This window comes from Balaenoptera physalus (genome assembly GCF_965194825.1).
Source record: "Balaenoptera physalus genome assembly, chromosome: 2".
In the NCBI taxonomy this organism is placed as follows: Eukaryota; Metazoa; Chordata; class Mammalia; order Artiodactyla; family Balaenopteridae; genus Balaenoptera; species Balaenoptera physalus.
This window is the reverse complement of record NC_138883.1, coordinates 75985263-76000270: the sequence shown is the minus strand read 5'-3', so window position 1 is coordinate 76000270 and position 15008 is coordinate 75985263. Positions and strand designations below refer to the sequence as shown.

Here is a 15008-nt window from a genome sequence, read left to right as displayed (position 1 = left end):
AAAGATCAGATCCAGGTTTGCCATTTAGGAGATGAGAGTTCCAAATGTGGAAGACAAGAAACTAGAAGGAACCTTGTGATGTTGGATTGAAACTTGAGGGAACAGTGTCTAGTCATGGTTTTTGATATTGATATAAAATGGAGATGTAAATCTGTGTGCGTGAATTTACATTCATGTAGTTCCTCGATCTGTTCACTCAAAGAGGCTGAGAATAGCAACACCCCAACAGTGACAAGCACACGTAGATTTTAGCCAGAACATGGCTTTTAAATATCATGTACTACCCTTAAAAAGAACCTTGGAGAAATAGCTCCTTGAAGAACTGGCTGATCCCAGGGCTAAGACGGGGAGCATAGGAGACGAGACTAGAATATCTTGTTCCAGAAAGCAAGGAAGTACCCAAAGAATGATAGGGACATGTCAAAAGGCCACAGAAGTCACTTTAAGGGGCTCCCAATGGCCAAATCTGTGACAATTTGAGCATGAAGATAAACAATGAAAATAACAGATTATATAACCTACTAAAAAATGAGAAACCATGAGGCTACACTGATACAATAAATAAATGAATAAATTGAAAGTTTGATGAGGAACAAGATATTGACACAATTTCAAAGTACAATCTCCCCCAACGTTTATTAATCACAAAGGAGAAAACAGTAACTGTACCAGAGAAGCCTGGCAGACACTACCTTAATAAGTGATCAAAGTGAATAACATAAGTTAATAGGGCAATAGTCTAAATGTGACGTGCCACCTAATAAGGTACAACAAGAAGAAAACAGCACCACTTCCCTGATATTCCTATCAAAGATGCACAAAACTTGAATTTAATCATGAGGAAACACCAGGCAAACCCAAATAGAGAGGTATGCTACAAAGTAACTGTAAAAGTCATGAAAGTCAAGAAAATGCTGAGGAATTATTCCGACTTGAAGAAAAAGAGACATGATAACTAAAAGCAGCAGATGGTAATCATGTACCAATATTCATTTCCTGATTTGGGTGGCTATTGATGATCATGATTAAGTAGGAGAATGTCCTCGTTTGTATGAAATACACAGTGGTGTATTGGCAAGTGTGGGAGGGTGGCAGAAGTGATGGGCATCATGTCTTCAATTTGGTTTATGTCTCAATTGGTTCAAGAAAAAGAAAGCTCTTGGAACTACTTGCAACTTTTATGTAAATTTGAAAATTGTTTTCAAAATTAAAAAAAAAATAATAAAAAATATGTCACAGTGGGAAAGTCCAGACAGAGGACTTCTAAATCTAAGAGGACCTGAGTCAAAATTTCTAATGCAAGCATGCTGCAAAATATTCAAAACCAGACAGACGAATGGATAAAGAAGATGTGGCACATATATACAATGGAATATTACTCAGCCATAAAAAGAAACGAAATTGAGTTATTTGTAGTGAGGTGGATGGACCTAGAGTCTGTCATACAGAGTGAAGTAAGTCAGAAAGAGAATAACAAATACCGTATGCTAACACACATATATGGAATCTAAAAAAAAAAAAGGTTCTAATGAACCTAGGGGCAGGACAGGAATAAAGACGCAGATGTAGAGAATGGACTTGAGGACACGGGGAGGGGGAAGGGTAAGCTGGGACGAAGTGAGAGAGTAGCATGGACATATATACACTACCAAATGTAAAATATATAGCTAGTGGGAAGCAGCCGCATAGCACAGGGAGATCAGCTCGGTGCTTTTTGACCACCTAGAGGGGTGGGATAGGGAGGGTGGGAGGGAGAGGCAAGAGGGAGGGGATATGGGTATATATGTATACTTTTAGCTGATTCACTTTGTTATACAGCAGAAACTAACACAACATTGTAAAGCAATTATACTCCAATAAAGATGTTAAAAAAAAAACACCAGACATGAGAATGAACACAAGAAAGTCTGGGACAAAAGGGTATGAGTGAGATGGTCTCCAGTAATCACTTAAGATACTTGTGAGGACAGGCTAGGCTATGATACCTGGGTGATCTGGCTGTTAAAGGGCCAGAGGAAGTGAAAACAGAAGAGAGGGGTAGATGTAGTCCAGAAACAACACACTAATTCTAAGAAACATTCCTAGCAGGGCTGTTAAAGCTCTGATTTACTGTTTCGACTTGAAAGTAAAGGGATGATAAATAGCACTCAGCATGGAGTCATATGAAAATCACGAGTCTAATCTCATCTCCTGCCTTGACAAGGTAGAATTAGGAAATGCAGGGAATATTTTGCATCTTTACTTCAGCAAAGCATTCGATAAAGTCTCTCAATACAATGGCTGCCTTCCCAACTGGTTAAAGCAGATCTGGTGATGCTGTGACAGAGCTGTCTCCTCAGGCCTGTCTTGTTCACTGTTACAAACGACTTAGATGAAGATGCAAAATCTCATCACAGTAGATGGCATGACGGACAGATGACAGACAGAGAGAGAAAATAATATGGATGATAGAAAAGCTCTTGCCAGGCTGAAGCAGTGGATTATATCCAATAAGAAAAAGGATGAAATTTCACAGGTATGAATTTTTTGCTTTGGGGAACAGAACACCAATTGCTTAAATACAGGATGGAGGTGGGGTGGTGATGAGCAGCTTATCGGCATTACCTTTGTTCATGCTACATTCATTGAGTGCTTGCCCAAGAGTGAATTAGACAGAGATCCTGCCCTCAGCGACCTTGCAGTCTAGTGGGAGATGTAAACAAGTAAACAGGAAATTAAAACACTACATGACGGACTTCCCTGGTGGCACAGTGGTTGAGAATCCGCCTGCTGGGGGCTTCCCTGGTGGTGCAGTGGTTGAGAATCTGCCTGCCAATGCAGGGGACACGGGTTCGAGCCCTGGTCTGGGAAGATCCCACATGCCGCGGAGCAACTAGGCCTGTGAGCCACAACTACTGAGCCTGCGCGTCTGGAGCGTGTGCTCCGCAACAAGAGAGGCTGCGACAGTGAGAGGCCCGCGCACCACAATGAAGAATGGCCCCCACTTGCCGCAACAAGAGAAAGCCCTTGCACAGAGGCGAAGACCCAACACAGCCATAAATAAATAAATAAATAAAATTTATATAAAGAAAGAATCCGCCTGCCAATGCAGGGGACACGGGTTTGAGCCCTGGTCCGGGAAGATCCCACATGCCAGAGAGCAACTAAGCCTGGTGCCACAACTACTGAACCTGCGCTCTAGAGCCCGTGAGCCACAACTACTGAAGCCCGCGCGCCTAGAGCCCGTGTTCCACGATGAGTAGCCACCGCAATGAGAAGCCCGCGCACCGCAAGAAGAGTAGCCCCTGCTCACCGCAACTAGAGAAAGCCTGCGTGCAGCAACGAAGACCCAGCACAGCCAAGAATAAATAAATAAATTTATTTTTTTTAAAAATGCTACATGACAATGACTATTAGTGCTAAAGAGCACAGAGGAGGCAAAGCAGTGAAATTCAGCTCTTGTGGAATTTGGAAATATTTCCCGGAGTAAATCACAGCTGAGTGGAGACCCAAAAGATGAGTAGAAACAAAGTAATTTTGAGGGAAAGAATTTTCCAGGCAAATGCAGCAGCAAATCAAAGATCTGCAGATGAGGGAGGGCATGGCTCACTGCACCTTGAAAGCCCTGGAGGTGCCTCTGTGGCTGCAGTTGGAGGCTAGAGGAGCTGGAGAAGACATCAGGGAAGGACCAGAGGCAATTATAGTAAAGAGTCTAAAGGAAATGATGATGGCCTGAAATAAGCCGTGGGAACAAAAAGCAGTAAGTAAACAGTTAAAGATATGAAAGAGATGAAATATGCAGAACTTGGTGATTGATTGGTTTAGGGCAATGAGAGAAAGGAAGGCATCAAGTAGAACGCCAGGATTATACTGTCCTGTGTAGCAATTTAATTTTTCATTTAATACTTTCAATAACACTAAGAGATTGTTGGGCTACACCCCACAGACCTGCAAGCCCTGTACTTGCCCAGCCTCAAGATCCAAGAAAGAGCTGATAACAGAGACATCAATGGTTTAATGGATAGGGGGATCTTACATCTCTGAAGCAAGGCCCTGGAGCGACACCCCACCGTGTGCAGCAGACAATGGGGAGGACAGGGCAGCAGTCTCGGAGGAGGAAAGTTACCACTTGTAGGGGGAATTGACGTCAGGTTTGCTCATCAGTTACCAGGGAAACCAACAGAGAAGCACACCACTTTGACAAACTATCAGAGTGGAGATAGTTCTGATCTAAAGATTAGAATATGACTAGTTGGGGCCAGGGGGAAGTATGTAAGCTCTGTGATGAAGAGGGGAGGTCAGTCAGGTGAGTAGGGTGTAGGTGAGGCAGGGACTGGTTGAGCAGAGGATGTACAGAGGGCAAGAGAATAGCCATCTTGGGTGGCCTGATCTTACAAGATAGATGCTATTATTATTATATCTACAGATGAGCAAACTTGAAGTTAAATAACTTGCCAGAGTTAAGGTTAGAAAGTAATAGATTTGATATATTCAAACTCAGATTAACGAAAACACAACAGACTGGGCATTTATTTTTCACATATCAGGTATAAGACATAAATAAGAAATAAAAGAAAATTTAATGTCAATTTCTATTTAACCTTAAAAGTTTATGACTCTACTCTATTTTCTGAGTTTCAACTTTTTGTCCATAGATGTCCATAGATGTCCAAAAGTGTTGACATTTGAATGTCCGATCATAGCAACAAGGATCAAAAAATAAAACATCTTCTAGGTCCTCCTTTGTTACTAATGGAATGTCCAACAGCAGAGGAGTGCAGAACTCCTCGGAAGTGATGACTCTAGGAATTCTGGCTTAGATTACTCATTTACGAGACAAAGAACACAGATGGAATACCCAGTATTATGAGAAAGATAGACTATGAGTTTTCTAAGATTGTCTTCAGAGGAATGACAGGCTGTTAGCTGACTTAGTAGAGACTATGGAAGCCAGAAAACAGAGGATTATAATGTTTAAAGTACTGAAAGAAAATCATGCCAATCTAGAATTATTTACCTGTCACTTTAAAAAGAAGGTAAAATAAAGCATTTTCAGACAAAAAAATAAAACTTCATAGAGTTTATAACTAGCAACCCTTCACTAAAGGAAACTTCAAAGCATGTATTTTAGGTTGAAGAAAAAAGATACTAAGTAGAATTCTGAAATTCAGGAAGGAATAAAAAACAAAGAGCATGATAAATATGTATGCAAATATTTAAAAATCACCATATAAAACAATGTCTTGTCCAATTAAGAAGATAAAATTAAAATGCACGACATCAATAACATAATTTGGAAGTGTTATAAATTGTCAAGTGTTCAACAGATGACCAAAAGGTATTGATTAAGTTTAGACTTTTATATGTTTAGCATGCATTTTGGAACTTCTAATGTAAACAAGGAAAAGAACAGAAACACAGTGTATGAATTCCAAACTAGCAGAGAGAACAAGTGGAATGTGGACCAGTTAGGATAGGCTAGGTTGTGCTGCAGTAACAAACAACCTCAAAAATTAAGTAGTTTAAAGTTTATCTTTCATTCCTGCTATATGTTCATCCTGGTCCAGCCAAGGGGTTCTGCCCACTGTAGTCACTTGGGAACACAGGTTGACACAGGCTTCAACTTGACATACACTTTCACAATCACAGAGGGAGAGGAAAGAGAACATGGTAACCCGCAGGTCAGCTCTTAACCCTTCTGGCAGAAAGGACACTTGTCACTCTACTTACACTTTGTTGACCAGAGAAAGTCACATGGTCACATCTAAGTACAAGGGACAGAGAGGTAGAATCCTTTTAGGTACCTGGAACAAGAGAACTAAACATTTGTGAATAGCCTTCATTGTTCTCATAGAATGACTGACAGGTACACAACTAATCCAAAAGAAGGAAAGAAAGGAGAGGTAATAGAAATACCAGACAAATGAGACAAATAGAAAAGACAAAATAAGATGGTAGATATACACTGAAGAAGATGAAGATGAATAATTACAACAAATAAAAATGGGCTAAATGGTTCAGTTAAAAGACAAGATTGAGAGATGGGGAAAAAATCTAACTCTATGCTGTTCACAAGAGACGCTTCAAAAACATAGGAATTCATAAAGCTTGAGAATAAAAAATAAAAAAGTATGCTATACAAATTGTGGCACATTTCTGCATTAGAATCCTAAAGAGGAATGAAAATGAAAAATATGCATATCTACTTGTAGCAACATGAATGGATTTCATAAACGTGATGTTAGTTAAGTTATAAAAAATATGTTCAATGTGACTCTTTTTAAAAAAATTTATTTATATTATTTATTTATTTTTGGCTGCGTTGGGTCTTCGTTGCTGCGCACGGGCTTTTTTTTTTCTCTAGTTGCAGCGAGCTGGGGCTACTCTTCTTGCGGTGCGCAGGCTTCTCATTGCAGTGGCTACTTGCTGTGGAACACGGGCTCTAGGCGCGCAGGCTCAGTAGTTGTGGCTCACGGCCTCTAGAGCGCAGGTTCAGTAGTTGTGGCGCACAGGCTTAGTTGCCGTGGCATGTGGGATCTTCCAGGACCAGGGTTCAAACCCACGTCCCCTGCATTGGCAGGCGGATTCTTAACCACTGCGCCACCAGGGAAGCCCTCAATGTGATTCTATTTAGATAAAATTCAAGAACAGGCAAAATTAAACTGTACTGTTTAGAGATACGTATATAGGAAATAAAAGTAGCAGAAGAAGGAAGGAAATTGCTATTTCAAACATAAATATAATATAATGGTTTCTTCTAGAGGGAAAGAGGGAGCTGTGGTTAGGGAAAAGCACATGGTTGGGGCCTTTGGAAGTGCTGGCAGTGTTCTATTTCTGACCTTGGCTGAAGTTATAAGAGTGTTTGCCTCATAGATATTCTTTAAACTTTCCAAACATGAATGTTTTTGGCACGCTGATATATATATATATATATATACACACACACACATACACATATATATGTACACATTTATCTGATATATATCTGATGATATCTCTGATATATATATGATGTAGCTTACAATTTTAAAAACTGCTTTAGAAGGAAATCGTTTATTAGGCGATTTGATGTGAAAATTAGGAGTTTGATGGATTATTTGCTGGAGTAGTTTCAGAGCATCCTTATTCCAGAAAGTTGAAAAGAAAGTCAGAGATGAAGAATGGAGTTAACAAAGAACCTGACAATGACAGGAAGGTGCTATTAGTGCACTAGCTTGATGAGGGTAGGCTGGGGAGAGGTGTGCATATCCTGAGGAAAGAGTCCGTACAGGAGAAGACACTGAAAATACAGCACAGAGATAGAGCATTGCCCCAAGAATTGGGCAGAGACGGGATCCAGCTTGCAGGTAAAGGAACAGCTGTCCTGTATGTGAGAATGGTGCACAGGGGTGAGGTGCGTACCAGATAAGGAAAGGGATGCAACTGAGAAACAGTGAAGTTGACCTAGAATACGAGCAAAACAGAAATGTCCTTTTCAGCAATGGAAACTGCTTTTACAAGTGGAACTTGAGTCCCTTCTCCCCTTTGGCTCAAACCTCTGTTTTGAAACAGGGTTCTGAGAAAGTCTGCATCACCTCTGTTGTCCTCTAGGTCATGGGGCAAGTTATCTGGTACGGTCTGAGTCTGTGATGCATTACTGAAGGGGTTCATTTCCAATGCATTAAATCACAGCTACAGGTTTTACTGCCATCACACGTATTAAAAGACAATATTTATCTCTAGGGATTTTTCTCAAGTAATTTGACATATATCACAACTTTAGTTTTGTAACTGAAATTGGGGTCTGGCTGCTCACCGCTCAAAAGCCAAGAGAGGCAAGGTTGGTGGAAAGGAAAGTTTGTTTTATTTTGGATGCCAGTAATGGGGAATGGGGGTGGGCGGTGGACTTCTGTCCAAAGGCTGACTCCTCCGCCAACTGACAATCAGAGGGCAAGAGCTTTTATAGGAGGGAGGGGGCTACATGTAGAAACAGCACAGTTAGCTCTGACAGTCATCTTGAAATTGGTCATCGGTGATCTGACCAGAGTCATCTTGATTGTTTTAAGTACAGTTAATCTTCAGTTCCAGGGTCAGTTTGTTCCCATTTCCTTGAGGCAAATTCTCAGAATTGTGGCAGCTTATGTCATGGCTACAATCTGGTCATCATGTAGCTAACTTCTTCCACCTGGTGGGCATTTCAGTCTCTACAAGACAGTTCACAGGACATGGCTCAGCATATTATCTCTAGCCCTTGAGAAGGAACTAAAGGTCCTTCACTATGCTTAATGACTAAACTATTATTATTTAGTCTTGTTGGACTGTTTTTCTTCGCTTCTGCATTTTCTCATTTCTCTGATGAAACTTAATCTTTGGCTAAAGTTTTTCCACAGACAAAAGGCAGGCTGAAGACATGTGGGGGAAGGACCATAGGGTCCTGGTCCATTTCAGTTTCTTGATATTCATAAAATGTGATACTTATCTCCACAAATTACTCTGGAGAATTTGAATAGAGCTAGTAGAATGAAGAGACCAAATATATTTGTTGCAGCTTCATGACTGGTTTGCTGTGTTCAGGGAAAATTATTTCACCTCTCTGGATCTCAGTTTCATCATCTGTAAAACAGATAGGCTGGATAATTGGCAAGCAATAATAAAAGATAATTTAAATGTATGTGTGTGTGTGTGTGTGTGTGTGTGTGTGTGTGTGTGTGTGTGTATTGGGGTGGATTTGGGGTGTGGAGTCAGTTCACCTTTTTAATGATTCCTGCAAAACTGATTGGCATTTTTCTGGGTGAGTGCGGACTTATGCACAAAAGTCCTGATTTACTATTTTAAAGATCAGTCATTTTTCAGCTTCTATAGTTTGTTTTCTTATCTGTAAATTGGGGATAATTAAAGTACCTTACTGAATGTTTGTGTCCCCTCAAAATTCATATATTAAAGCCTAACCCTAAGGCTTCCCTGGTGGCACAGTGGTTAAGAATCCGCCTGCCAATGCAGGGGACACGGGTTCGAGCCCTGGTACGGGAAGATCCCACATGCCGTGGAGCAACTAAGTCCGTGCGCCACAACTACTGAGCCTGTGCTCTGCAACAAGAGAAGCCACCTCAATGAGAAACCTGCGCACCTCAACAAAGAGTAGCCCCCGCTTGCCACAACTAGAGAAAGCCTGTGTGCAGCAAAGAAGACCAAAACGCGGCCAAAAAAATAAAATAAAATAAATTAAAAAAAAAATAGGAGTGACAGTGATTAAAGTTTTTGATTGGGAGGGAGGGATGGTCTGACAGTTCTCTAAATTTTATCTTTATATAGAATTGGAGAGCAGCACAAATGGAGGGGACATGTCAGGGAATGCAGGGCAGGCAGATCCAGGCTTGGGGCACCTGTGAAGGTCATGAGTCATTGTAGACACACTGAGATTAATGTCAGAGGAACATGCAGCAGGCAGTGAGACGTTCAAAGCAATGTCTCTGAGAGAAAATTGGTACACTGTGTATAAACCGAGCATAATTCTAGAGGCGTGATGGTGGGAGCCATGGCAATGCCTGAGTTTGGGGGGGTGGGGGAATGGGATGGAAAGAAAAAAGGAAACGAAGGAAGTGGATGAAGGCTGGAGCAAGAGGTGTCTAAACAATGCACCTGAAGGTGCCTTTGGACACTCTGTTCTGTGTGGTAGACAGAAGAGTAGCCAGGAAGAGGCAGGGAGCAGACCCAGAGCAGTAGCATGCCTGCGTCCCCTGCCCTGCCCTTTCTCCTGAACTCCCTCTCCAGAGCCCTTAATCCCTGTTAAGCTCCTGGGGGAAGCTGCCTTATAGCAGCTTCAACTCAGACAGTTGCAAATAGCATTTCAGAGCTGAAAGCTGGTCAGCCAGCTCTGATGACTGGAGTTGCAGCCCTTATTCACCGGAATAATGAAATCATTATCAAGTTCTCAGGGGACAATGGAATGTTTGTTTAACATTTCTGAGATGCTGCTGATTGCTCAAGTTCCAGAGAGTGTCCTCTTCCAGAGAAAAGCATTTAAAATTAGATTGGGAGTGGAGAGTGGGGGGTGGTGGGGGGAGCTTGGGAAAGTTTGCTCTGAACTTTCACTGACCTTTCATTGAAAGGGCGTGCTCCTTGTATTCTGTCCATCCTGTCCAGTGGTTAAGCTTGAGGAAAGAAAGGGGGCGCTCTTCCCATGTCGGCCTGCTTATCTGTCTGTTATCATCTGCCTCTGAACCACTTCCTCTTCCTGATTCCAGGCCCACTTAACTCTTCATCTGTGACTTCGTGGAACATAATGTAGTGAAGAAAAGCATGGGCTCTGGGGGGTACAAAGACGTGAATTTGAGCCCAATGCCACCTAAGGCTAATAACATTGTCTTGGTTACCTGTTGCTGCACATCACACTTACTAAACAACAATATTTTAATTCTCTCTTCTGATTTTATGGTTTAATTGTAACCCTTAAGTATTAAGCAAGGTATAGTAGGGGTGGGGGAAAAGTTGCAAACATATCCTAAACCTTTTTAGTAGTCTTGTTTATTATAGTGGTAGGGCAAATAATTCTCAGACTATTTTAGATGTATTATAAGAGTGCGCAGATGAGTACAAGGGTTAATGTTGTGTGTTGGAAGAAGGGACATGTGAGTACCTAATGGCGGGAAGGTAATGCAGGGGAGAAAGAAACATTTTCCTCTGTCCATTAAGGTTCAGTGACTGAGGACCTACAAAACAAACAAAAGATAGACTAACAAGAAAACAAAGCAAATTTAATTGCAGACATATGTACAACACCAAGAGTGAACCGTAATGGACTTTGAGTGATTATGATGGGTCAATGAAGATTCATCAGTTGTAACAAATGTCCCCCTCTGTTGGGGGATGTTGATAGTGGGGCACGCTAGGCATGTGGCAGGGGTGGGAGTAGGGGGTACATGGGTACTCTCAGTACTTTCTGCTAAATTTTGCTATGAATCTAAAACTGCTCTAAAATATGAAGTCTATTTAAAAGGAAAAATTTTAAAGGGGGATGTTGATTTCTTCAAAAATTTCGAAGACCTAAATGACAAAGAAAGACTGGAAATATGACAGATTAAAAATGGCTAAAGAGTCAAATAAATGTGACACGTCACACCAGGCTGGAATCTGTAGTAGTGGAAATATGTTATCGAGGATATTATTGGGCCAACTGACAAATTTGTATACAAAACAGATTTGAAAAAAACTATTCCATCAGGGTTAAATTTACTGCTCCAGGTGAAGTTTATTTACCATTTTCTGAATTTTCCTTTTGAATCATTTGCCATTCCTGCTGCCTAGGGTGCTTTTGCCCATCCATTCGCGTACTATTCAGCTCCAAACTCCACCTAACTACCCCATGACCCTTGATAGACTTGTCTTACTATTTCAGTCCTGAGTGATCTAATCTTCCTGTGAACTCACAGAACCTTTTTCTGCACTGCTTATACTGTGCTTTGTGGCCTTGAAGTTTTGGTTGTCTCCCTATATAAATTTAGTTTCCATCTAAACGGGAAGCAAACAAATATAGGGATGTTGAGTTATTGTTACTGAAAGCTCGGCCTCTCTCTACACTGGTGCCGAATCGAATCTCGGAGACAGAGTTCTGGGTGAAGTAGAAAAGGATAGCTTTATCACTTTGCCAGGCAAAGCGGGGCACAGCAGGCTCCTGCCTCAAAAAACTATGTGTCCCAACCCGGGAGGATTGGAGGAGAAGTTTTATAGCAACGGTTCAAGGGTGGGGTCTCTGACAAGGTCAGGGGTGAGCAGGGCCTGCGCTCCCTTCATCTCGTCTCAGGTGGTCGGTCCCCTAATCTGGATGAGCTCCTCTGGTCCCTTTAATCTGGCCTCAGGTGGTTTCTTGGCTGCTCCTCCCTTGATTAGCAACTGTTCAAATCTGCCCTTTGGAACTCAGGGAAGGTCCTGGAGGCTGGAGTCTTGCCTACAAGAAACGGGGGACAAAAAGGCCTCCGTGCCCAGGAGCCCCACAGGGCATCGTTTGGTTTCATTATGCTTCCTTTTACCTCATTGATCTCTCTTATGATAGATGTTCACTATCATTAACTTATTTGACAATTATTTATCAAGCATCTACTATGCACTAATCCTTATTAACACGCAGATAGATGAGACACAGTGCCTGCCCTCAAGGGACTTAAGAGTTCTATACGGGGCGCCAAACTATTTAAAAAAAAAGTTTTAAATGTGCAAGGAACATAAAGAAAGGAATAGGAATTGTTCCAAGGAAGGCTCCACGGAGTAGTTGACACTTAAATTGAGACTTGAAATGGGTGTAGGTGTTCACAGGTGGACAGGTCCCAATATGGTACACGGCTGAGAGAGGGTAGATGACCCGGGAAAGGCATCTGCATAACCTCCAGGTCTGTGCCCCTAGCCTTTTGCATGAGTGCCACAAGCCTCAGGCTATACCATCCCTACGGCTGAAATGCTCATGAAAGGGAGGAGCAGATGGGTGACCTCAGGAGACTGAAGCCATTGCTGGAGACTGGAGGAGCTACAGTGGGACAGGGGCAGTTTTGGGGATTGCCACAGACAGAGAAATGAGAAGGAAGCCTTGATATTAATCAGGAACATGTAGAGGTCTGTGAGATTGATGGGGTTCAATGAACCCAGCCTGAGAACAAGCCGTCAGGCACTTGGGCAGCCTGTACACAATGGCTATGCACTCAGAGAGGAGGCGCTGGGTGATTTCTGCAGGGACAGGTTGATTAGACCACGATAGATGATGCCAATAAAGGAGGAAATTAGGCCACTAAGAAAGAAGGGGGAAATCAAACAGAAGTTCTTTATTCTATCAGTGATCTTTCATTACCATTAACGCATGGGATAATTGATTAATTTAGAGATTAGTCCATCTCTTCCTCTTTTTTGGCAAAAGGAAACTATACGTAGAGAACTAATGAAGGGAGAGCCAACATTTATCCTTAGTAATCCAGTAGATCAGCTCACAGCCCTTCTCTGCAGCTCTATAATAATGACTCTGAATCTCTGTGTTTGCATTTTGAATGCATTTAATTTTTCTCTATTGTTTTCTTTTTGTTTGTTTTTTTTTGGCTGCACCTCATGGCTTGTGAGACCTTAGCTCCCCACCCAGGAATCGATCCCACACACCCTCAGCAATGAAAGCACAGAGTCCTAACCACTGGACTGCCAGGGAGTTCCCTCTATTCTTACTACTTATGCTAAATTAACATCTGTTCAGAATTTGTCATTACTTAACACAGTTTGTTGCGTGGCTGCTGATGTTAGAACTGTTAGCATGTGTCCTCCAGGGAGAGCATCATGCAACTTCTCTTTGTCTAGTGATGAGGCTCATTACATCACTCTTTCCTCTGCAGGAGGACCTCAGAACCTCAGAGACACCCTCCTCACTTAAAGATTTGCTGTGGAGAGAGAGTTTGTCACCTGAGATTTTGCTGCTGCTGCCCCTGCTTGGGTTAGATCTTGCACAACTCCTTGTGGTGAGCTGATCCACATTTCATTCCAGTGATGGTCTGCAGTCAGTGATGTCTCTTTCTGTAAGAAATTGGGGGTTTCTCTTTAGCATTTTCCTGAGGCCACGCCAATTCTAGGATGGGAGATCTATTCCCTGGAGAATCCCCTGTTGACCCTTCGGCTGACTCTTCTATTATGTATGTCTTCTCTTTCTATCTCTTCATCAGCATCTCACACACACTCACTTCACCTCAGCCGCACCGGCCTCTGTAGGCACCTAAAAGATGCCAAGCCTTTGCCTGCCTCTGGACTTTTGCACGTTCTGTTCTTTCTGCCTGAAATGTTCTTTTATATGACATCAGGTTTCAGTTTAAATTTCCCTTCATCAGTGATTCTTTCCTGACCACCCTGTCTATAGTCCTTGTCTTAGTCCCTTCAGGTTGCTACAACAAACTTCCAAAGACTGAGTGGCTTACAAACAACAGAAGTTCATTTCTCACAGTTCTGAAGGTTGGGAAGTCCGAGATCAAGGCACCAGCACATTTGGTGTCTGGTGAGAGCCACTTCCTGGTTCATAGATGTCTCTCTTTGTCCTCACATAGTAGAAAGGGCCAGGGAGCTCTCTGAAATCTCTTTTATTTATTTATTTTTAATTATTAATTAATTAGTTAATTTTTTGGCTGCGTTGGGTCTTTGTTGCTGCACGCAGGCTTTCTCTAGTTGTGGCGAGCAGGGGCTACTCTTCATTGCGGTGTACAGGCGTCTCATCGCGGTGGCTTCTCTTGTTGCGGAGCACAGGCTCTAGGCACACGAGCTTCAGTAGTAGCGGCACGCGGGCTTCAGTAGTTGTGGCACTTGGGCTCAGTAGTTGTGGCTCCCGGGCTCTAGAGCACAGGCTCAGTAGTTGTGGCGCACAGGCTTAGCTGCTCCACGGCATGTGGGAATCTTCCCAGACCAGGGCTCGAACCTGTGTCCCCTTAACCACTGCGTCTCCAGGGAAGTCCCTGGAATCTCTTTTAAAAGGACACTAATCTCATCCATGAGGGCTCCACTCTCAAGACCCCACCTCCTAACATAATCCCATTTGGGGTTAGGATTTCAACGTAGGAAATTGGGGAGGATGAAAACATTGTCTATAGCAATTCTCTTCTTTTCACCCACCAGTTCTTCTATCATATCACCTTACTTTTCCCTTCATAGCTCTTATTATAATCTTCAATTATTTATTTGTTACTTATTTAACATTTCTCTGCCTCCACTCCAATGTATGTTCAAAAGAGTAGGGCCCTTGTCTGTCTCTTTCACAACTGAGTTCCAGTGCTTAGCACATTTCCCACATTTCTTGGCAAATAATAGGCATTTAACTAATAGTTGATGAATGAATAAACTAATAAATAGTGAAAATTACCCTCCACTCACTCTCTGGCAAGCTATCTTGCAGTTAATTTTTTATCAGTCTTATAGAATCAGTGTAATCCTTTATTATAACTCCATCAAGGTTTCCGATTATATAGGACAAGAATAACTACTTACGATATTCTCTTGCGAAACTAGAGGCAGGTGCCTGAAAGTCAGGAATCATATCTAATTCA

The 15008-nt window shown here is 42.1% G+C and overlaps 1 long non-coding RNA gene across 1 annotated transcript in view; it reads right to left on the bottom strand.

Annotated features, from left to right (window-relative positions):
* Positions 1-6: 6 nt before the first annotated feature.
* Positions 7-15008, bottom strand: part of LOC309656286 — a 74738-nt gene continuing 59736 nt past the window's right edge. Inside the window, exon 6 of the long non-coding RNA XR_014261247.1 lies at positions 7-13497. This is a non-coding gene — a long non-coding RNA (uncharacterized lncRNA). The remainder of the gene's footprint in view (positions 13498-15008) is intronic.